Source organism: Arachis hypogaea, chromosome 18, assembly GCF_003086295.3.
Source record: "Arachis hypogaea cultivar Tifrunner chromosome 18, arahy.Tifrunner.gnm2.J5K5, whole genome shotgun sequence".
Taxonomy (NCBI): Eukaryota; Viridiplantae; Streptophyta; class Magnoliopsida; order Fabales; family Fabaceae; genus Arachis; species Arachis hypogaea.
The window spans coordinates 41,335,603-41,359,646 of NC_092053.1; the positions used below are offsets into that span (position 1 = coordinate 41,335,603).

Below are 24,044 nucleotides of genomic sequence, written 5' to 3' on the forward strand. Positions count from 1 at the left end.
TCAAGTCAGCTCAAGAATTCTAGCGTTTAACTCCAAAACTGGCACAAAAGCTGGAGTTAAACGCCCAAACTGGCACAAAAGCTGGCGTTTAACTCCAAGAAAAGTCTCTACACGAAAATGCCTCAATGCTCAGTCCAAGCACACACCAAGTGGGCCCGAAAGAAGATTTCTGCATTAATTACTCATTTCTATAACCCTAGGCTACTAGTTTTCTATAAATAGGACCTTTTGCTATTGTATTTTCAGACTTTTCATACTTTTGATCTTTGAGAGTCTTAGACACGTTTGGAGGCTGGCCTCACGGCCATGCCTAGACCTTGTTCTTATGTATTTTCAACGGTGGAGTTTCTACACACCATAGATTAAGGTGTGGAGCTCTGCTGTTCCTCATGAATTAATGCAATTACTACTATTTTTCTATTCAATTCACGCCTACTTCTTCTCTAAGATATCACTTGTTCTTCAACTTGATGAATGTGATGATCCGTGACACTCATCATCATTCTCACCTATGAACGTGTGCCTGACAACCACCTCCGTTCTACCTTCGATTGAGTGTGTATCTCTTGGATTCCTTAATCAGAATCTTCGTGGTATAAGCTAGAATCCATTGGCGGCCATTCTTGAGAATCCGAAAAGTCTAAACCTTGTCTGTGGTATTCCGAGTAGGATTCAAGGATTGAATGACTGTGACGAGCTTCAAACTCGCGAGTGTTGGGCGTTAGTGACAGACGCAAAAGAATCACTGGATTTTATTCCGACATGATCGAGAACCGACAGATGATTAGCCGTGCTGTGACAGAGTGCGTTGAACATTTTCACTGAGAGGACGAGATGTAGCCATTGACAACGGTGATGCCCAACATACAGCTTGCCATGGAAAGGAGTATGAATGATTAGAAGAAGGCAATAGGAAAGCAGAGGTTCAAGGGGAACAAAGCATCTTCATACGCTTATCTGAAATCCACCAATGAATTACATAAGTATCTCTATCTTTATTTTTTTATTTTCATCACCTTAAACTCCATAACCATTTGAATCCACCTGACTGAGATTTACAAGATGACCATAGCTTGCTTCAAACCGACAATCTCCGTGGGATCGACCTTTACTCACGTAAGTTTATTACTTGGACGACCCAGTGCACTTGCTGGTTAGTTGTGCGGAATTGTGACAAAGTGTGATTCACGTTTGAGAGCACCAAGTCCTTTGGCGCCATTGTTGATGATCACAATTTTGCCTACCAAGTTTTTGGCGCCGTTGCCGGGGATTGTTCGAGTTTGGACAACTGACGGTTCATCTTGTTGCTTAGATTAGGTATCTTTTCTTCAGAATTTTTAAGAATGAATTCTAGAGTTTCAAGGTGATGTTCTTATCATCACAAAAGCTGATTGATTCTCATCAATTTAGCTATTGAATGTAATGTCCTGCTGAAGCTTGGCCAAACATGTCTAATCTTTTTAGACTGAAGCTTTAGACTAACATTGCATGATTCCTGGAATTCTTATTAAAAGTTTTGATTCTCTTTATTTTCTTTTCTATATAATTTTCGAAAAAATACAAAAAAATTTTAAAATCATAAAAATCAAAAATATTTTATGTTTCTTGTTTGAGTCTAGTATCAATTTTTAAGTTTGGTGTCAATTGCATTCTTCTTGCATTTTTCGAAAATATGCATTATGTTCTTCATTGATCTTTAAGTTGTTCTTGATGATTTCATTGCTCTGATCTTTAAATTCTCTTGTTTTGTATGTTTTGTTGTTTTTCATATGCATTATTACATTGTTATAGTCCTTAGTATACAAACATTTAAATTTGGTGTCTTGCATGCATTGTTTATTTGATCTTAGTTGCATTTTTATTGTTTCTCATCATAAAAAAAATTCAAAAATATTTTTCAAAACTATGTCTTTTCAAGTCAATAATATAGAGAATTGAAGATTCAGAACATTCAGCAGAAGAATCAAACAGAAAAAGCTGGGCGTTCAAAACGCCCAGTAAAGAAGGAAAACTGGCGTTTAAATGCCAGCCAGGGTACCTGGCTGGGCATTTAACGCCCAAAAAGGTAGAGATTTGGGCGTTAAACGCCAGAATGGGCACCACCATTCTGGGCGTTTAACGCCAGATGACACTAGAGGGAAGATTTTGTTTTTAATTCACATTTTTTTCAAGTTTTCATAATTTTTCAAAATCAAATCTTTTTCAAATCATATCTTTTCAATCATATCTCTTTCAAAATCAATTTCTTTCCATTTTATATTTATTTTTACTATTTTCAAAAATCCTTGCTTCAATTCAAGATTTACTTAAAAAATTTTCAAGTTGTTACTTGCCTATTAAGAAAGGATCAAATTTTAAGTTTTAGAATCATATCTTTTAATTTCTTGTTAGTCAAGTAATCAACTTTAATTTAAAAAAAAACTTTCTTTTTCTAAATTGATTTTCAGTCATATCTTTTCAATCACACCTTTTTCAAAATTAGTTTTCAATCATATCTTTTTAATTTTTAATTTCAAAATCTTTTTCAAAAAATCACTTTATTTCTTTCCCAATCTTAGTTTTCGAAAATCTCAATCAAATTTTCAAATTTCTTTTTAATTATTTCAAAATCTTTTTAAATTATTTTTGAAAATTCTTCCCCTCTTCTCACATCCTTCTATTTAAGGGACTAAGACTCCTCCTTAAGGTATAATTCGAACTCCCTCCTTCTTATATATTCGAATTCTCCTCCATCTACCTCCTCCTTCTATTCTTCTTTTCCTCTGACACATCAAGGAATCTCTATACTGTGACATAGAGGATTCCCTACTTTCTTGTTCTCTTCTCTTTCATATGAGCAGGAACAAAGATAAAAGCATACTTGTTCAAGATGATCCTGAACCTGAAAGGACCTTGAAGAGAAAGCTAAGAGAAGCTAAAGAACAATTCTCTTTAGAGGGCCTAACAGAACTCTTCAAAGAAGAAGAAACCATGGCAGCCGAAAACAACAACAATGCCAACAATACAAGGAAGGTGCTTGGTGACTTTACTACACCTACTCCTGATTTCTATGGGAGAAGCATCTCTATCCCTGCCATTGGAGCAAACAACTTTGAGCTTAAGCCTCAATTAGTTTCTCTAATACAACAGAATTGCAAGTTTCATGGACTTCCATTGGAAGATCCTCATTAGTTCTTAGCTGAGTTCTTGCAAATCTGTGACACTGTCAAGACCAATGGGGTTGACCCTGGAATCTACAGACTTATGCTCTTTCCTTTTGCTGTAAAAGACAGAGCTAGAACATGGTTGGATTCACAACCTAAGGAAAGCCTGAACTCTTGGAAAAAGCTAGTCAATGCCTTCTTGGCAAAGTTTTTTCCACCTCAAAAATTGAGTAAGCTTAGAGTAGAAGTCCAAACCTTTAGACAGAAGGATGGTGAGTCCCTCTATGAAGCTTGGGAGAGATACAAGCAATTGATCAGAAGGTAACCTTCTAACATGCTTTCAGAATGGAGCATCATAGGAATCTTCTATGATGGTCTGTCTGAACTATCCAAGATGTCATTGGATAGCTCTGCTGGAGGATCTCTTCATCTGAAGAAGACGCCTGTAGAAGCTTAAGAACTCATTGAAATGGTTGCAAATAACCAATTCATGTACACTTCTGAAAGGAATCCTGTGAATAATGGGATAGCTCAGAAGAAAGGAGTTCTTGAGATTGATACTCTGAATGCCATATTGGCTCAGAATAAAATATTGACTCAACAAGTCAATATGATTTCTCAGAGTCTGTCTGGAATGCAAGCAGCAACAGGCAGTACTAAGGAAGCTTCCTCTGAAGAAGAAGCTTATGATCCTGAGAACCCAGCAATGGAAGAGGTGAATTACATGGGAGAACCCTATGGAAACACCTATAATCCTTCATGGAGAAATCATCCAAATCTCTCATGGAAGGATCAACAGAGACCCCAACAAAGTTTCAACAACAACAATGGTGGAAGAAACAGGTTTAGCAATAGCAAGCCTTTTCCATCATCTTCTCAGCAACAGATAGAGAATTCTAAGCAAAATCCCTCTGACTTAACAACCATTGTCTCTGATCTAATCAAAACCACTCAAAGTTTCATGTCTGAAACAAGGTCCTTCATTAGAAATTTGGAGGCACAATTGGGTCAACTGAGTAAGAAAATTACTGAACTCCCTCCTAGCACTCTCCCAAGCAATACAGAAGAGAATCCAAAAAGAGAGTGCAAGGCCATAACCACATCTCACATGGCCGAACATAGAGAGGAGGAAGAGGCAGTGATTCCCACTGAGGAAGACCTCAATAGACGCCCACTGACCTCCATGGAGTTCCCTAATGAGGAACCATGGGAATCTGAGGCTCACACTGAGACTATAGAGATTCATTGAATTTACTTTTGCCATTCATGAGCTTTGATGAGTATTCTTCCTCTGAAGAGGATGAAGATGTCACTAAAGAGCAAGTTGCTAAGTACCTTGGAGCAATCATGAAGCTAAATGCCAAGTTATTTGGTAATGAGACTTGGGAGAATGAACCTCCATTGCTCATCAAAGAACTGGATGACTTGACTAGGCAGAGATTACCTCAAAAGAGACAGGACCCTGGAAAGTTCTCAATCCCTTGTACCATAGGCACCATGACCTTTGAGAAGGCTCTGTGTGACCTAGGGTCAAGCATAAACCTTATGCCTCTCTCCGTAATGGAGAAGCTAGGGATTATTGAGGTACAAGCTGCAAGAATCTAACTAGAGATGGCAGACAATTCAAAGAAACAGGCTTATGAACTTGTAGAGGATGTCTTGGTAAAGGTTGAAGACCATTACTTCCCTGCTGATTTCATAATCCTAGAGACTGGGAAGTGTATGGATGAATCCATCATCCTTGGCAGACCCTTCCTAGACACAGCAAAAGCTGTGATTGATGTTGACAGAGGAGAATTAATCATTCAAGTGAATAAAGACTCCCTTATGTTTAAAGCTCAAAGGATATCTCTCTGTAACCATGGAGAGGAAGCATGAAGAGCTTCTCTCAATACAGAGTCAAACAAAGCCCCCACAGTCAAACTCTAAGTTTGGTGTTGGGAGGCCACAACCAAACTTTAAGTTTGGTGTTGAACCCCCATATTCAAACTCTAACCATGGAGAGGAAGCATGAAGAGCTTCTCTCAATACAGAGTCAAACAAAGCCCCCACAGTTAAACTCTAAGTTTGGTGTTGGGAGGCCACAACCAAACTTTAAGTTTGGTGTTGAACCCCTACATTCAAACTCTAAGTTTGGTGTTGGGAGGTTCCAACATTGCTCTGAACATCTGTGAGGCTCCATGAGAGCCACTGTCAAGCTATTGACATTAAAGAAGCGCTTGTTGGGAGGCAACCCAATTTTTACTTATCTATGTTAAATTTCTATTTTCTTTTGTTATTTTATGTTTTCTGTAGGTTGATGATCATGTGAAGTCACAAAAACAATTGAAAAAGAAAAAACAGAAGGAAAAACAGAATGAAAAATAGAACACCCTGGAAGAGAAACTTACTGGCATTTAAACGCCAGTAAGGGTAGCAGAATGGGCGTTAAACGGCCAGTCTGGCACCATTCTGGGCGTTTAACGCCAGAAAAGGGCACCAAACTGGCGTTTAACACCAGGAATGGGCAAAAAGCTGGCGTTAAACGCCAGAAATGGGCAGCAGCCTGGCGTTTAATGCCAGGATTGGCAGAAAGGGGCGTTTTGCACGCCACTTGGTGCAGGGATGAGATATCTTTGACACCTCAGGATCTGTGGACCCCACAGAATCCCCACCTACCCCACCACTCTCTCTCTTCTTCACCCATTCAACAATCACCTTAATACCTCTTCCCCAAAAACCCCTCACCTATCAAATCCCACTATTCTCTTCACCACTCACATCCATCCTTCATAAAACCCTACCTACCTCACCATCCAAATTCAAACCACTTTCCCTCCCAAACCCACCCATAATGGCCGAACCATACACACCCCTCTCACTCCTATATAAACCCATCTTCACTCCTTCATTTTCACACAACCTAAACACCACTTTTCCCCCTTGGCCAAAACACAAAGCCCACTCCATCTCCTCTATTTCTTCTTCTTCTACTCTCTTCTTTCTTCTTTTGCTCGAGGACGAGCAACCTTCTAAGTTTGGTGTGGTAAAAGCTAAAGCTTTTTGTTTTTTCATAACCATTTATGGCACCAAAGGCCGGAGAAACCTCTAGAAAGAGGAAAGGGAAGGCAAAAGCTTCCACCTCCAAGTCATGGGAGATGGAGAGATTCCTCTCAAGGGTGCATCAAGACCACTTCTATGAAGTTGTGTCCAAGAAGAAAGTGATCCGAAGAAGAGGTTGGGAAGTTCTCACCAACCCCATTCAACAAGTCGGAATCTTAATAGTTCAAGAGTTCTATGCCAATGCATGGATCACCAAGAACCATGATCAAAGTGTGAACCCGGACCCTAAGAATTGGCTTACAATGGTCCGAGGTAAATACTTGGATTTTAGTCCGGAAAACCTAAGGTTGGCATTCAACTTGCCTATGATGCAAGGAGATGCACACCCCTACACTAGAAGGGTCAACTTTGATCAAAGGTTGGACCAAGTCCTCATGGACATATGTGAAGAGGGCGCTCAATGGAAGAGAGATTCAAGAGGGATGCTGGTTCAACTAAGAAGGCATGACCTCAAGCCCGTGGCTAGGGGATGGTTGGGGTTCATCCAACGCTCAATCATTCCCACTAGCAACCGGTCCGAAGCTACTGTAGACCGGGCTATCATGATACATAGCATCATGATTGGAGAGGAACTGGAAGTTCATGAGGTTATATCCCAAGAACTCTACAAGGTGGCGGACAAGTCCTCTCCTGTTGCAAGGTTAGCCTTCCCTCATCTCATTTGTTACCTTTGCAATTCGGTTGGAATTGACATAGAGGGAGACATTCTCATTGATGAGGACAAACCCATCACTAAGAAAAGGATGGAGCAAGTGAGAGAACCTCACCAAGAGCATGAGGAAACTCCTCATCATGAAATCCCTGAGATGCCTCAAGGGATGCATTTTCCTCCACAAAACTATTGGGAGCAAATCAACACCTCCCTAGGAGAATTAAGTTCCAACATGGGACAACTAAGGGTGGAGTACCAAGAGCATTCCATCCTCCTCCATGAAATTAAAGAAGACCAAAGAACCATGAGAGAGGAGCAACAAAGGCAAGGAAGAGACATTGAGGAGCTCAAGCACTCCATAAGATCTTCAAGAGGAAGAACAAGCAGCCATCACTAAGGTGGACCCGTTCTTTAACTTCCTTGTTCTTTATTTTCCTATTTTTCGAAAATTATGCTTTATGTTTATCTAAGTTTGTGTCTTTATTACATGATCATTAGTGTCTATGCCTTAAAGCTATGAAAATAAATCCATCACCTTTCTTAAATGAAAAATGTTTTTAATTGAAAAAGAAAAAGAAGTGCATGAATTTCAAATTTTAAAACAGTTTAATTATCTTGATGTGGTGGCAATACTATTGTTTTTCTGAATGAATGCTTGAACAGTGCATATTTTTGAATTTGATTGTTTATGAATGTTAAAATTGTTGGCTCTTGAAAGAATGAAAGGAAAAGGAGAAATGTTATCTGATGATCTGAAAAATCATAAAATTCATTCTTGAAGCAAGAAAAAGCAGTGAAAGGCTTGCAGAAAAAGAAAAAAAGAGAAGGGCAAAAAAAAAAAGAAAGAAAAAGAAAAGAAAGCAGAAAAAGCCAATACCCCTTTAAACCAAAAGGCAAGGGTGATAAAAAGGATCCAAGGCTTTGAGCATCAGTGGATAGGAGGGCCCACAGGAATAAAATCCTGGCCTAAGCGGCTAAAACAAGCTGTCCCTAACCATGTGCTTGTGGCGTGAAGGTGTCAAGTGAAAACTTGAGACTGAGCGGTTAAAGTCGAGGTCCAAAGCAAAAAGAAGAGTGTGCTTAAGAACCCTGGACACCTCTAATTGGGGACTCTAGCAAAGCTGAGTCACAATCTAAAAAGGTTCATCCAGTTATGTGTATGTGGCATTTATGTATCCGGTGGTAATACTGGAAAACAAAGTGCTTAGGGCCACGACCAAGACTCATAAAGTAGCTGTGTTCAAGAATCAACATACTTAACTAGGAGAATCAGTAACACTATCTGGATTCTGAGTTCCTATAGATGCCAATCATTCTGAACTTCAAGGGATAAAGTGAGATGCCAAAACTGTTCAGAAGCAAAAAGCTAAAAGCCCCGCTCATCTAATTAATACTGATCTTCATAGATGTTTTTGGAATTCATTGTATATTCTCTTCTTTTTATCCTATTTGATTTTCAGTTGCTTGGGGACAAGCAACAATTTAAGTTTGGTGTTGTGATGAGCGGATAATTCATACGCTTTTTGGCATTGTTTTTAGTATATTTTAGTTAGTTTTTATTATGTTTTTATCAGTTTTTAAATAAAAATCGCTTTTTTGGACTTTACTATGAGTTTGTGTATTTTTCTGTGATTTCAGGTATTTTCTGGCTGAAATTGAGGGACCTGAGCAAAAATCTGATTCAGAGGCTGAAAAAGGACTGCAGATGCTATTGGATTCTGACCTCCCTGCACTCAAAGTGGATTTTCTGGAGCTACAAAAACCCAATTGGCACGCTCTCAATTGCGTTGAAAAGTAGACATCCTGGACTTAACAACAATATATAATAGTCCATACTTTGCCCGAGATTTGATGGCCCAAACAGGCATTCCTAGTCAGCTCAAGAATTCTGGCGTTTAACTCCAAAACTGGCACAAAAGCTGGAGTTAAACGCCCAAACTGGCACAAAAGCTGGCGTTTAACTCCAAAAAAAGTCTCTACATGAAAATACTTCAATGCTCAGCCCAAGCACACACCAAGTGAGCCCGGAAGAAGATTTCTACATTAATTACTCATTTCTGTAATCCTAGGCTACTAGTTTTCTATAAATAGGACCTTTTGCTATTATTCTTTCAGACTTTTCATACTTTTGATCTTTGAGAGTCTTAAACACATTTGGAGGCTGGCCTCACGGCCATGCCTAGACCTTGTTCTTATGTATTTTCAACGGTGGAGTTTCTACACACCATAGGTTAAGGTGTGGAGCTCTGCTGTTCCTCATGAATTAATGCAATTACTACTGTTTTTCTATTCAATTCACGCCTACTTCTTCTCTAAGATATCACTTGTTCTTCAACTTGATGAATGTGATGATCCGTGACACTCATCATCATTCTCACCTATGAACGTGTGCCTGACAACCACCTCCGTTCTACCTTCGATTGAGTGTGTATCTCTTGGATTCCTTAATCAGAATCTTCGTGGTATAAGCTAGAATCCATTGGCGGCCATTCTTGAGAATTCGGAAAGTCTAAACCTTGTCTGTGGTATTCCGAGTAGGATTCAAGGATTGAATGACTGTGACGAGCTTCAAACTCGCGAGTGTTGGGCGTTAGTGACAGACGCAAAAGAATCACTGGATTCTATTCCGACATGATCGAGAACCGACAAATGATTAGTCGTGCTGTGACAGAGTGCGTTGAACATTTTCACTGAGAGGACGGGATGTAGCCATTGACAACGGTGATGCCCAACATACAGCTTGCCATGGAAAGGAGTATGAATGATTGGAAGAAGGCAATAGGAAAGCAGAGGTTCAAGGGGAACAAAGCATCTTCATACGCTTAACTGAAATCCACCAATGAATTACATAAGTATCTCTATCTTTATTTTATGTTTATTTTCACCACCTTAAACTCCATAACCATTTGAATCCACCTGACTGAGATTTACAAGATGACCATAGCTTGCTTCAAGCCGACAATCTCCGTGGGATCGACCCTTACTCACGTAAGGTTTATTACTTGGATGACCCAGTGCACTTGCTGGTTAGTTGTGCGGAATTGTGACAAAGTGTGATTCACGTTTGAGAGCACCAAGTCCTTTGGCGCCATTGTTGATGATCGCAATTTCGCCTACCAGCATCTCACTTCATCCTTTGAAGTTCAGAATGATTGGCATCTATAGGAACTTAGAATTCAAATAGTGTTATTGATTCTCCTAGTTCAGTCTATTGATTCTTGAACATAGCTACTTTATGAATCTTGGTCGTGGCCCTAAGCACTTTATTTTCCAGTATTACCACCGGATACATACATGCCACAGACACATAACTGGGTGAACCTTTTCAGATTGTGACTCAGCTTTGCTAGAGTCCCCAATTAGAGGTGTCCAGGGTTCTTAAGCACACTCTTTTTGCTTTGGATCTCGACTTTAACCGCTCAGTCTCAAGCTTTTCGCTTGACACCTTCACGCCACAAGCACATGGTTAGGGACATCTTGGTTTAGCCGCTTAGGCCAGGATTTTATTCCTTTAGGCCCTCCTATCCACTGATGCTCAAAGCCTTGGATCCTTTTCACCCTTGCCTTTTGGTTTTAAGGGCTATTGGCTTTTTCTACTTACTTTTTCTTTTTCTTTCTTTTTTTTCTTTTTTTTGCAAATTTTTTTTTCTGCAAGCTTTTGTATTTACTGCTTTTTCTTGCTTCAAGAATCAATTTTATGATTTTTTCAGATTATCAATAACATTTCTCCTTTTTCATCATTCTTTCAAGAGCTAACATATTTAACATTCATAAACAACAAATTCAAAAGACATATGCACTGTTCAAGCATTCATTCAGAAAAACAAAAAGTATTGTCACCACATTAAAATAATTAAGCTAATCTCAAAGATGAATTCAAAATCCATGTACTTCTTGTTCTTTAGTTTTTAGAACATTTTTCATTTAAGAGAGTGATGGATTCATAGGACACCCATAGCTTTAAGGCATAGTTACTAGACACTAATGATCATGTAATAAGACACAAACATAAATAAACATAAAGCATAGTAGACGAAAAACAAAAAGAATAAATAGACAAGGAGATTAAGGAACGGGTCTACCTTAGTGAGGGTGGCGTCTTCTTCCTCTTGAAGAACCAATGGTGTTCTTGAGCTCCTCTATGTCTCTTCCTTGTCTTTGTTGCTCCTCCCTCATAGCTCTTTGATCTTCTCTAATCTCATTGAGAATGATGGAGTGCTCTTGGTGTTCCATCCTTAGTTGTCCCATGTTGGAACTTAATTCTCCTAGGGAGGTGTTGATTTGCTCCCAATAGTTTTATGGAAGAAAGTGCATCCCTTGAGGCATCTCAGGGATTTCATGATGAGGAATTTCCTCATGCTCTTGTTGAGGTCCATGATCTCTTGTTTGCTCTATCCTTTTCTTAGTGATGGGCTTATCCTCATCAATGAGGATGTCTCCCTCTATGTCAATCCCAGCCGAATTGCATAGGTGGCAAATGAGGTGAGGAAAGGCTAACCTTGCCAAAGTGGAGGACTTGTCAGCCACCTTGTAGAGTTCTTGAGGTATAATCTCATGAACTTCCACTTCCTCCCCAATCATGATACTATGGATCATGATGACCCAGTCTACAGTAACTTCAGACCGGTTGCTAGTAGGAATAATTGAGCGTTGGATGAACTCCAACCATCCTCTAGCTACAGGCTTAAGGTCCGGTCTTCTCAATTGAACTAGCTTGCCTCTTGAGTCAACTTTCCATTGAGCTCCTTCCACACATATGTCCATGAGGACTTGGTCCAACCTTTGATCAAAGTTGACCCTTCTAGTGTAGAGGCGTGCGTTTTCTTGCATCATTGGCAAGTTGAACGCCAACCTTACATTTTTCGGACTAAAATCTAAGTATTTCCCCCGAACTATTGTAAGCCAATTCTTTGGGTTTGGGTTCATACTTTGATCATGGTTCCTAGTGATCCATGCGTTTACATAGAACTCTTGAACCATTAAGATTCTGACTTGTTGAATAGGATTAGAGAGAACTTCCCATCCTCTTCTTCTAATCTCTTGTTGGATCTCCGGATACTCGCTGTTTTTGAGCTTAAAAGGGACCTCAAGGATCACCTTTTTCTTGGCCACAACTTCATAGAAGTGGTCTTGATGGACCTTTGAAATGAATCTCTCCATCTCTCATGACTCAGAGGTGGAAGCAATTGCCTTCTCTTTCCTCTTTCTTGAGGTTTCTCTGGCCTTAGGTGCCATTAATGGTTATGAAAAAATAAAAAGAAACGCTTTTACCACATCAAACTTAAAAGATTTGCTCGTCCCCGAGCAAAAGAAGAAAGAAAGTAGTAGAAGAAGAAAATGGAGGAGATGGAGTGAGAGAGTGTATTCGATCAAGGGGGATAAGTAGTGTTTGTGATGTGTGAAAATGGAGTAGTGTTAAAGGGTTTATGTAGGGGTGGGGGTAGGTTAGTTTTTGGCTATTAGGGTTGGGTTTGGGAGGGAAAAGAAATTTGAATTTGGAGGTATGTGGGGTTTTTGGGGAATGGTGGATGGATGTGAGTGGTGAAGGGTATTTGGAGAAGAGATATGGAGGTGATTGGTGAAGGGTATTTGGGGAAGAGTGTTATGAAAAGGTGTGAAGAGGAGAGAAGAAGAGGTGAGGTAGGTGGGGATCCTATGGGTCTACAGATCCTGAGGGGTCAAGGACTTAGCATCCCTGCTCCATTTAAGCGTTCAAAATGCCTTTAGATTGCATGTCTGGCGTTAAACGCCAGCTTGCTACTTGTTTCTGGCGTTTAACGCCAGCTTTTCTCCCATTCTTGGCGTTAAACGCCAATTCCATGTTCTGTTCTGGTGTTAAATGCCAGTCTAGTGCTTGTTTCTGGCGTTTAACGCCAGCTTGATGCTTATTTCTGGCGTTAAATGCCAGTTTGATGCTTCTTACTGGCGTTTAAATGCCAGTAAGCGCTTTCTCCAGGGTGAGCTATTTTTAATGCTATTTTTCATTCTATTTTTGATTTTTCATTTGTTTTTATGACTTCACATGATCATCAACCTAAAGAAAACATAAAATAGCAATGGAAAACATATAGATATAATTAAATAACATTGGGTTGCCTCCCAACAAGCGCTTCTTTAATGTCAATAGCTTGACAGTGAGCTCTCGTGGAGCCTCACAGATAATCAGAGCAATGTTGGGGCCTCTCAACACCAAACTTAGAGTTTGGTTGTGGCCTCCCAACACCAAACTTAGAGTTTGAATGTGGGGGTTTTGTTTGACTCTGTATTGAGAGAAGCTTTTCATGCTTCCTCTCCATGGTTACAGAAGGAGAACCTTGAGTCTTAAATACAAGGTAGTCTTCATTCAACTGAAGGACCAACTCTCCTCTGTCAACATCAATCACAGCTTTTGCTATGGCTAGGAAGGGTCTGCCAAGGATGATGGATTCATCCTCATCCTTCTTAGTATCTAGGATTATGAAATCCGCAGGGATGTAAAGGCCTTCAACCTTTACTAGCATGTCCTCTACTAGTCCATAAGCCTGTTTCATTGATTTGTCTGCCATCTCCAGTGAGATTCTTGCAGCTTGTACCTCAAAGATTCCCAGTTTCTCTATTACAGAGAGTGGCATGAGGTTTATCCCTGACCCAAGGTCACACAAAGCCTTCTCAAAGGTCATGGTGCCTATGGTACAAGGTATAAAGAATTTTCCAGGATCCAGTTTCTTCTGAGGCAATGTTTGCCTCATTAATGAACTCAGTTCATTGGTGAACAAGGGGGGTTCATCCTCCCAAGTCTCATTACCAAATAAACTGGCATTCAACCTCATGATGGCTCCTAGATATTTAGTAACCTGCTCTTCAATGATGTCTACATCCTCTTCAGAGGAAGAATATTCATCAGAGCTCATGAATGGCAGAAGGAAGTTCAATGGAATCTCTATGGTCTCTGTTTGAGCCTCGGATTCCTTTGGTTCCTCAAAGGGAAACTTCTTTCTGTCCAGAGGACATCCCAAGAGGTCTTCCTCACTGGGATTCACGTCCTCCTCCTCCTCTGGGCATTCAGCCACACCAAGTAAGGCCATCTCTCTTGGGATTTTCTTCTGTATTGCTTGGGAGAGTACTGGGAGGAGTTTCAGTAATCTTCTTACTCAACTGACCCACCTGTGCCTCCAAATTTCTAATGGAGGACCTTGTTTCATTCATGAAACTTAGTATGGTCATGGATAGATCAGAGACTATGTTTGCTAAGCTAGAGGGGCTTTGCTCAGAATTCTCTATCTGTTGCTGAGAGGATGATGAAAAAGGCTTGCTATTGCTAAACCTATTTCTTCCACCATTGTTAAAGTCTTGTTGAGACTTTTGTTGATCCTTCCATGAGAAATTTGGATGATTTTTCCATGAGGAATTATAGGTGCTTCCATAGGCTTCACCCATGTAATTCACCTCTGCCATTGCAGGGTTCTCAAGATCATAAGCTTCTTCTTTAGAAGATGCCTCTTTAGTACTGTTGGATGCATTTTGCAATCCATTTAGACTCTGAGAAATCATGTTGACTTGTTGAGTCAACATTTTATTCTGAGCTAATATGGCATTCAGAGCATCAATTTCAAGAACTTCCTTCCTCTGAGGCATCCCATTACTCACATGATTCCTTTCAGAAGTGTACATAAACTGGTTATTTGCAACCATGTCAATGAGTTCCTGAGCTTCTACAGGCGTTTTCTTCAAAATAGATCCACCTGCAGAATGGTCTAATGACATCTTAGACAATTCAGACAGACCATCATAGAATATATCCAGGATGGTCCATTCTAAAAGCATGTCAGAAGGACACTTTTTGGTCAGTTCCTTGTATCTCTCCTAAGCTTCATAGAGGGATTCACCTTCTTTCTGTCTGAAGGTTTGAATATCCACTCTAAGCTTGCTCAGCATTTGAGGAGGAAAGAACTTGGCTAAGAAAGCCGTGACCAGCTTATCCCAAGAGTTCAGGCTATCTTTAGGTTGAGAGTCCAACCATATTCTAGCTCTGTCTCTTACAGCAAAAGGGAAAAGCATAAGCCTGTAGACATCGGGATCAACCCCATTGGTCTTAACAGTATCACAGATCTGCAAGAATTCAGTTATGAACTGGAAAGGATCTTCTGATGGAAGTCCATAAAACTTGCAATTCTGTTGCATCAGAGAAACTAATTGAGGCTTTAGCTCAAAATTGTTTGCTCCAATGGCAGGGATTGAGATGCTTCTTCCATGTAAGTTGGAATTTGGTGCAGTAAAGTCACCAAGCATCTTCCTTGCATTATTGTTGGGTTCGGCCATGTCTCCTTCTTTTTCGAGATTCTCTGTAAGGTTTTCTCTGAATTGTTGTGCTTTAGCTTCTCTTAGCTTCTTCTTCAAAGTCCTTTCAAGTTCAGGATCTGCTTCAACAAGAATGTCCTTGTCCTTGCTCCTGTTCATACGAAAAAGAAGACAACAGAAAATAAGAGGAATCCTCTATGTCACAGTATAGAGATTCCTTTATGTGAGTAGAAAAAAAGAATAGAAGAAGGAGAAGAGAAAAATTCGAACACAGGGGAAAAGAGAGGGTTTGAATTTTGAGATGAAGAGAAGTGTTAGTAAATGAATAAATAAATAGAAAAAGATGAGAGAGAGAGGGAATTCGAATACTAACTAAAAGAGAAGAAAAATATTTTTGTTTTTATTTTAATTATTAGTTAAAATTCGAAAATTAAGAGAAGAAATAAAATTAAAATTGAAATTTGAAACAATTAGTTAATTAAAAGAATTTTGAAAAAGAGGAAGGTGATTTTCAAAAATTAGAGAGAGAAAATTAGTTAGGTGGTTTTGAAAAAGATAAGAATTTTAAAACAAACAAAAAGTCAATTAGTTAGTTGAAAAAGATTTGAAAGTCAATTTTGAAAGGATGGGAAGTTAGAAAAGATTTTTGAAATCAAATTTTTGAAAAAGATATGATTGGAAAAGATATGATTAAAATTTATTTTGAAAAAGATTTGAAAAGGAAATTAAAAAGATTTGATTTTTAAAATTAAAATTGATTACTTGACTAACAAGAAACTAAAAGATATGATTCTAGAATTTAAAGATTGAACCTTTTTTAACAAGAAAGTAACAAACTTCAAATTTTTGAATCAATCACATTAATTGTTAGTAAAGTTTTCGAAAATTATGAAATAAAATTAAGAAAAATATTTTGAAAAATAATTTTTAAAATTTTCGAAAAACAAACGAAAAAAATGAAAAAGATTTTTGAAAAGATAAATTTTTGAAATTGAAATCTTGACTTGACCAACAAGAAACAACTTATTTTTTAAAAATTTTTAACTCAGTCAACCCAAAGATTTCGAAATTTATGAGAGAAATAAGGAAAAGATATTTTTTTTTGCATTTTTAATGAGGAAAGAGAAAAACACCAATTTGAAGCAAAACATAAAGATCACGAATCAAAACAAATAATGCATGCAAGAACACTATGAATGTCAAGATGAACAGCAAGAACACTTTGAAGATCATGATGAACATCAAGAACTTATTTTGAAAAATTTTCAAGAAAAGAAAAACATGCAAGACACCAAACTTAGAGATTTTTCATGTTTATACACTATGAATGCAAAAATGCATATGAAAAACAACAAAAGACACAAAACAAGAAAATATGAAGATCAAACAAGAAGACTTGTCAAGAACAACGTGAAGATCATGAAGAATACAATGCATGAATTTTCGAAAAAAAATTTTTTTAGGGAATTAAAAAGATGCAATTGACACCAAACTTAAAAATTGACACTAAACTCAAACAAGAAACACAAAATTTTTTGTTTTTATGATTTTATTAATTTTTTGGTTTTTTTTTCGAAAATTATTTTGGGAAAAACAAAAAAGAAGAAAAAAAAATTTTTTTGTATATTTTTTTCGAAAATAAGAAATAAAAAGGTTAAAAATAAAATAAAATTACCTAATCTGAGCAATAAGATGAACTGTCAGTTGTCCAAACTCGAATAATCTCCGGCAACGGTGCCAAAAACTTGGTGCACGAAATCGTGATTGTTCATTCCTTGGTAACGGCGCCAAAAACTTAATACGCACGTTCATAATCTTATTTCTTCTTCACAACTTCGCACAACTAACCAGCAAGTGCACTGGGTCGTCCAAGTAATAAACCTTACGTGAGTAAGGGTCGATCCCACGGAGATTGTTGGCTTGAAGCAAGCTATGGTCATCTTACAAATCTCAGTCAAGTGGATTCAAATAGTTATGGTGAATTGATAATTAAAATATAATTAAAACATAAAATAGGATATAGATACTTATGCAATTCATTGGTGAGAATTTCAGATAAGCGTATGAAGATGCTTTTGTTCCTTCTGAACCTCTGCTTTCCTACTGTCTTCATCCAATCATTTATACCCCTTTCCATGGCAAGCTGTATATTGGGCATCACCATTGTCAATGGCTACATCCCGTCCTCTCAGTGAAAATGGTCCAAATGCGCTGTCACTGCATGGCTAATCATCTGTCGGTTCTCGATCATATTGGAATAGGATCCAGTGATCCTTTTGCGTCTGTCACTACGCCCAACACTCGCGATTTTGAAGCTCGTCACAGCCATCTCTTCCCAGATCCTACTCGGAATACCACAAACAAGGTTTTGACTTTCCGGATCTCAGGAATGGCCGCCAATAATTCTAGCCTATACCACGAAGACTCTGATTGTAAATCGGGAGGCTAAGAGATATGCATTCAAGCTTGTTTTCATGTAGAACGGAAGCGTTTGTCAGGCACGCGTTCATAAGTGAGAATGGTGATGAGCATCACATAATCATCACATTCATCATGTTCTTGTGTGTGAATGAATATCTTAGAGAAGAAATAGGCTCGAGTTGAATAGAAAAACAATAGTACTTTGTATTAATTCATGAGGAACAGCAGAGCTCCAAACCTTAATCTATGGTGTGTAGAAACTCCACCGTTGAAAATACATAAGTGATACTGGAGTTCATTGGCTTCGGCCCCAGAGGGGGAACCAGAATAACCAAGACTGCTAATACAATAGTAAAAAGTCCTATTTATACTAAACTAGTTACTAAGGTTTGCAGAGATAAGTAAATGATGCAGAAATCCACTTCTGGGCCCACTTGGTGTGTGCTTGGGCTGAGCATTAAGCTTTCATGTGTAGAGACTTCTTTTGGAGTTAAACGCCAGTTTGTAGCCTGTTTCTGGTGTTTAACTCTGGTTTGCAACCTGTTTCTGGCGTTTAACTCCAGAATAGGGCAGGAAGTTGGCGTTAAACGCCAGTTTGCATCATCTAAACTCGGAAAAAGTATAGACTATTATATATTACTGGAAAGCCCTGGATGTCTACTTTTCAATGCAATTGAGAACGTGCCATTTGGATTTCTGTAGCTCCAGAAAATTCACTTCGAGTGCAGGGAGGTCAGAATCCAACAGCATTTGCAGTCCTTCTTCAGCCTCTGAATCAGATTTCTGCTTAAGTCCCTCAATTTTAGCCAGAAAATACCTAAAATCACAAAAAAACACACAATCTCATAGTAAAGTCCAGAAATATGATTTTTATTTAAAAACTAATAAAAATATACTAAAAACTAACTAAATCATACTAAAAACTATGTAAAAACAATGCCAAAAAGCGTATAAATTATCCGCTCATCAATACTCATCATGCATCTTTGGAAAGTAGCCGGTGCATTACATAAGCCAAAAGGCATCCTTTTGTATGCATACATTCCAAAGAGACATGTAAAAGTAGTCTTTTCCTGATCTTCAGGAGCTATATGAATTTGAAAGTAGCCTGTATAACCATCTAAAAGCAGTAATGGGATTTACCTGACAGGCGATCGAGCATCTGATCAATAAATGGCAAGGGGTAGTGATCCTTGCGAGTAACTTGGTTGAGACGCCTGTAATCAATGCAAACTCTCCATGAATTATGCACTCTAGTTGTCAGGAGCTCTCTCTGCTCATTCTTTACTGTTGTGACTCCAGACTTCTTAGGCACCACTTGTACTGGACTGACCCATTCGCTGTCTGAGATGGGGTAAATGATACCTGCTTCAAGCAGTCTGGTCACTTCTTTCTTGACAACTTCTAAGATGGTGGGATTAAATCTTCTTTGGGGTTGATGGACAGGCTTTGCTCCCTCTTCTAAGAATATTCTATGCTCACAAACTTGAGGGCTGATGCCTACTATATCCGCCAGGCTCCACCCAATTAATTTCTTATGTTTTCTTAGCACATTAAGCAGCTGCTCCTCCTGTTGGGAAGTGAGTTCCCTTGCAATGATAACTGGGAACTTCTGATTATCCTCAAGGTAAGCATACTTGAGGTTGGGAGGAAGGGGTTTTAATTCCAATTTCTGCTCATGGCTAGGCTCTGGATTATCTGGAGTTAGTGATAATGGCAAGGTGTCTTCATTGTGTTCAGAGGGTGTCTCCACACTTGGACCTTGCTCCATGTGCTTCTCTTCTACTTCTTCTTGGTGAATTTTAGCTACAGTTTCATCAATGATGTCAAACTGGAAGATAGAATGATCTTCCGGAGGATGCTTTATAGCTTCATTTAAACTGAAACTCACTGTTCTGCCATCTATCTCAAAGGAGTAAGTTCCTGAGAATGCATCCAGCTTGAACTTTGAAGTCTTCAGGAATGGTCTTCCAATCAGGATTGATGATGGTCTTCCTGAGTCATTAGGGGGCATTTCCAAGATATAGAAGTCAATGGGAAATGTGAGCCCCTTAATGCTCACCAGCACGTCTTCAGTGATTTCGACTACTGTAATAATGCTCTTATCTGCTAACACAAAACGAGCTGCTGACCTTTTTAAAGGAGATAGCCTCAAAGCATCATATATAGACTATGGCATTATGCTTACACACGCTCCTAAATCACACATGCAGTCAAAAAATATTACACTCCAATGGTACAGTTAACCATGCATGGACCTGGGTCACTACATTTTTCAGGTATACCCCCCATTAAAGCAGATATAGAACTACCTAAAGGAATAGTTTCTAATTCATTAATTTTATCTTTATGTATGCATAAATCCTTCAGAAATTTGCATATTTAGGTACTTGCTGAATAACATCAAAAAGGGGAACAATTACCTCAACCTTTTTGAAGATTTCTACCATTTTGGGATCAAGTTCCGTCTGCTTTCTAGGCTTCCGTGCAAGGTGTGGAAATTGGACGGGAACGGCACCACTTACAGCTTCTGCATCCTTTGGTGCTTCATTCCTTGGCTGAGCTGCTTCTTCTTCAACCATGTCTTGTACTTCCTCTTCCTTTTCAGCATCTTCCACTTCAACTATGTCTTCAACTGGGGCGTGTTCTTGTGGGCTTGGCTCCTCTTAATTCCTCTCTTATAGTGTGATTCCGGACCTCAAAGTGATGGCATTGATGCCACCCTTGGGGTTAGGTAAGGGTTGAGAAGGAATTCCACTAGAGCTTGAAGGCTGGTTGTTGAAAGCAGGTAATGAATCTATCCGGGAGACGAAAGCTTGTAAAGTGGCATTCAGACCATTTAAAGTGGAGTTCAGTGTCATCTGCATTTCTTGTTGTCCTTGTGCAAGAGAACAAAGCATCTCGTCATTTGATGAGAAAGTAGGATAAATGATCTGAGGAACCTGTTGTTGGTTGTGCTGGGGTCCTTGGGATTGCCTTAGGTGAGGTGCTCTGTAAGGCTGGTTCTGATTCTGCTGTCTATTATTGTTATTCCACCTCTGATTTCCATTGTTGTCTCTGCCTCCTCTGTTATAGTTATCCCTCCAGCCATGGTTAGAATTATCTCTCCAGCCCTGGTTGGAGTTGTCCTGCCACCCTTGGTTATAGTTCCCACCTTGGTTGTAGTTGCTGCCTTATTGATTGTATCCTTGATTCGGACGGTCATAGGAGTTATGAGTAGCAGCTACGGCGTTGTCCTCTTATTGGAGCTGAGGGAACTCATCAGTGTAGTGACTATAATCAGCACAAATTCTGCATACTCTTTGGGGAACTAGCTGTTGACTTTGTTGTGGTAGGGGAGGCTGTTGTTGTTGTTGACTCAACTGCATCTACTTCAGGAGGTTGGTCATTTCACATATAGCTTGTGTGACGGCAGTAGTCTCACTGTTAGAGGAAACCTCTATGACATCCTTTGAGTGGTTGTTCCTATGCCTGTGATTCCGTGTGGACTCAGCTAAGTCACTGATCAGTTGCCATGCTTCATCTGCGGTCTTGTACTTTTTTAGGGAACCATTACTAGTACAATCCAATGTAGTTTTATCCCTAGGCTTCATGCCTTGAGTGAAGTAGCTAATCCACACTAGCCTGTCAATCATGTGATGGGGGCATACATCCAGAAGGTTCTTGAAACGCTCCCAGTATTCATAGAGAGTCTCCGATTTACCTTGAACAATGCAGGAGATATCTTTCCTCAATCTATTTGTAACTTCAGTTGGAAAGTATTTTTCCAAGAATTCTCTCCTGAGCGTGTCCCAGTTGGTAATAGTTGCTTCAGGTTGGGAGTAGTACCACTCCCTCGCTTTTCCTAATAGAAGTTTCATCTGCACCATAACGCCTAACAGTAGAACAGGCTGTCTGGAAATCCCTAAGGTGCTTGATAGGCTCCTGAGCAGGTAAACCATGAAACTTGGGCATCAATTTGATTAGTGCACTCTTCAGTTCAAAATCTGCAGCCAGATTTGGGTGACGCACTTGATACAGTTGTAGGGTAAAGTCTGGGGCTCCTGCCTCCTGGAGAGTGATCCTCCTGGGTGCTGCCATACTATCTGCACATGAATCAACTGAATTAGTAGTAGATGAGCTTGTTTCTCCCTCAGATGGCAGTTCAGATTCACCCTCAGATGAGACTGGTGAATCGATAACAATCGCTTCACTACCCTCAGAGGCTAACCGACGCCGAGCTCGCCTAATACGTGAAATAGTTCTTTCAATTTCCGGATCAAATACGGCTAAGCTCGGATTAGGCAGTAAACGCGTCATTCAATGAAAGAAACATATAGCTCATGGTAAATAAATAAAATTAAAAATATTTACACCGACTAATAATTTTGCACACAATTGCAACTCCCCAACAACGGCGCCAAAAATTGACGTGAGGGCGGAAGTCGGCCAATTAAGAAATCAATATAGGAAATACGTTGCGAGTATAGCTCTTAACCAGCTAAAATCTGCCTCATCAATTTAGAAAGGTTGTCACAAAAGTTTAGAATAAAAATACTGGGAGTATGAGTCCCAGGTCGTCTCCCAATGAGTTGCCAAAAAGGGTGCTAATTTATTAATCAGGGGTTTTCCGAGAGATTTTTGAGAGTTGAATGACAGAAAATAAATAATTGTAAATTAATGCAATGAGAATTAAAAGGAATTTATATTATTCAAAATAAAAAGTCTTGACTAGGGGAATGATTAATTGGAAGTTCTATCCTTGTTGGAATCTTCTCAAATGTAGTATAAAGAGGTTGTTGTTTTCACTTAGTTAACCCTTACTAAATAAAGGAAAGTCAAGTGATTGAGCTAACTCTTATTTGCAAATCCTAGTCCTCTCCCTTGTGAAGGTCTAGGCATTAGTAAATACAGAATTGGTTAACAACTTCCAATTTAACTAATCACTTGAGCATTCCAACTCAAGTGTCTCCTCTTAATCAACCCCATGTCAAGTATGGAATTTACTCCATTGGCATGAATATAACACTCATAAGAATATAAGAAGAAGACATGATAAATTAAATAAAATAGGAATTGAAATTTAATTAAAGGAAAAAGTAATTCTCTGTATTAATAAATCCAAAATGCAACATACTTATCCAAATAGGGTTAATAAGTAATTGAAAGAGTAAAGGAATAAGGAAACAAACTAGAATAGTAACTTCAATGGAGGTAGTGATGACTCTTCAATATCCAAATTCAAAACAAAAGTATAAAACTATAAAACTATGAATCTGAAAGAAAACCTAGAGGAAGAGTGATTTCTCTCTAGATTCAGATCTAAAACTCTAAAACTATCCTAATGAGAATGTGTGTTAAGTCTCTGCATGTTCTTTGGCTTTAATATGTGTTTCTAGGCCGGAAACTAGGTCAAAACACGGCCCGAAATCGCCCCCAGTGTTTTCTGTTAATTCTGCAGATCGCGCATGTCACGCGTACGCGTCAGTCACGCGTACGCGTCGCTAGTCATTTTGGTGTATCACGCGTTCGCGTCAAGCACGCGCACGCGTCATCTTGCAGAACTCCAATCCATAGTGTACGCGTCAGGCACGCGCACGCATCGCTGCAAATTTTCTATGTCGCGCGCACGTGTGAGCCATGCGTGCGCATCGATGCTCGCTGGTTATCTCCTTAGTTTCTTGTGTTCCTTCCATTTTTCCAAGCTTCCTCTCCATTTTCTAAGCCATTCCTACCCTATAAAGCCTGAAACACTTAACACACGAATCACGGCATCGAATGGTATAAAGGAGAATTAAAATACACAATTTTAAAGACTTCTAGGTAGCAAGTTTTCAACCATAGAACAAAACTAGGAAGAAATTGTAAAATCATGCAAATCATATGAATAAGTAGGCAAGGACTTGATAAAAATCACTCAATTAAACACAAGATAAACCATAAAATAGTGGTTTATCAATTCCCTAGACAACTTAAAATGCAAGCCCATCGTAGTCCAACTCTTAGGATTCAATAATTAAGGTCCAAACTTAATTATTCATATCATCAAATGTCTTAATCATATTCAGAAGAGCTGAAGCTCTAGAAGATTAGTTATTAATCTCTCTAGAAGCATAAGAGTTTTGGTTGTTAGGATTTGATTTGAATTAGTATTTTAAATTTGAAATTGAAGTCAGCAAGTAGTTAGCTTATCTTGCTCTCTGGAAGATAAGACTAGGAGTTTGAATTTGAATTATAGAATTAGGATATAAATAAGTAAACCTCGTTCACAAGAGAGGTATCAAGGAGGAGGATTTTTGGATCCAAATCCCATCCAATTCCTCTGTAATATGTTTTCATTGTTTCTCTCCTATTTCATGGGTAACTAATTCTCTGTCAAAGGGTTAGGAGCTCTGTTTATGTTTTCTATGGATAATTAATATACGTTTATTTTATTTTGAAGTCTTGCATTGATCTATTTCATGATTGAG

The 24,044-nt window shown here is 38.9% G+C and overlaps 3 non-coding genes across 3 annotated transcripts; 2 read left to right on the forward strand and 1 right to left on the reverse strand.

Annotated features, from left to right (window-relative positions):
• Window positions 1-3,375: 3,375 nt before the first annotated feature.
• On the reverse strand, window positions 3,376-3,483 carry LOC112773743 (small nucleolar RNA R71). Its single transcript, XR_003188277.1, has one exon. It is a non-coding gene; the product is annotated as a small nucleolar RNA R71 (small nucleolar RNA).
• Window positions 3,484-14,694: 11,211 nt separating this feature from the next.
• Window positions 14,695-14,802, forward strand: LOC112774585 (small nucleolar RNA R71). Its single transcript, XR_003189065.1, has one exon. It is a non-coding gene; the product is annotated as a small nucleolar RNA R71 (small nucleolar RNA).
• A 6,426-nt stretch (window positions 14,803-21,228) lies between these two features.
• Window positions 21,229-21,332, forward strand: LOC112773827 (small nucleolar RNA R71). Its single transcript, XR_003188354.1, has one exon. It is a non-coding gene; the product is annotated as a small nucleolar RNA R71 (small nucleolar RNA).
• The last annotated feature ends 2,712 nt before the right edge of the window (window positions 21,333-24,044 follow it).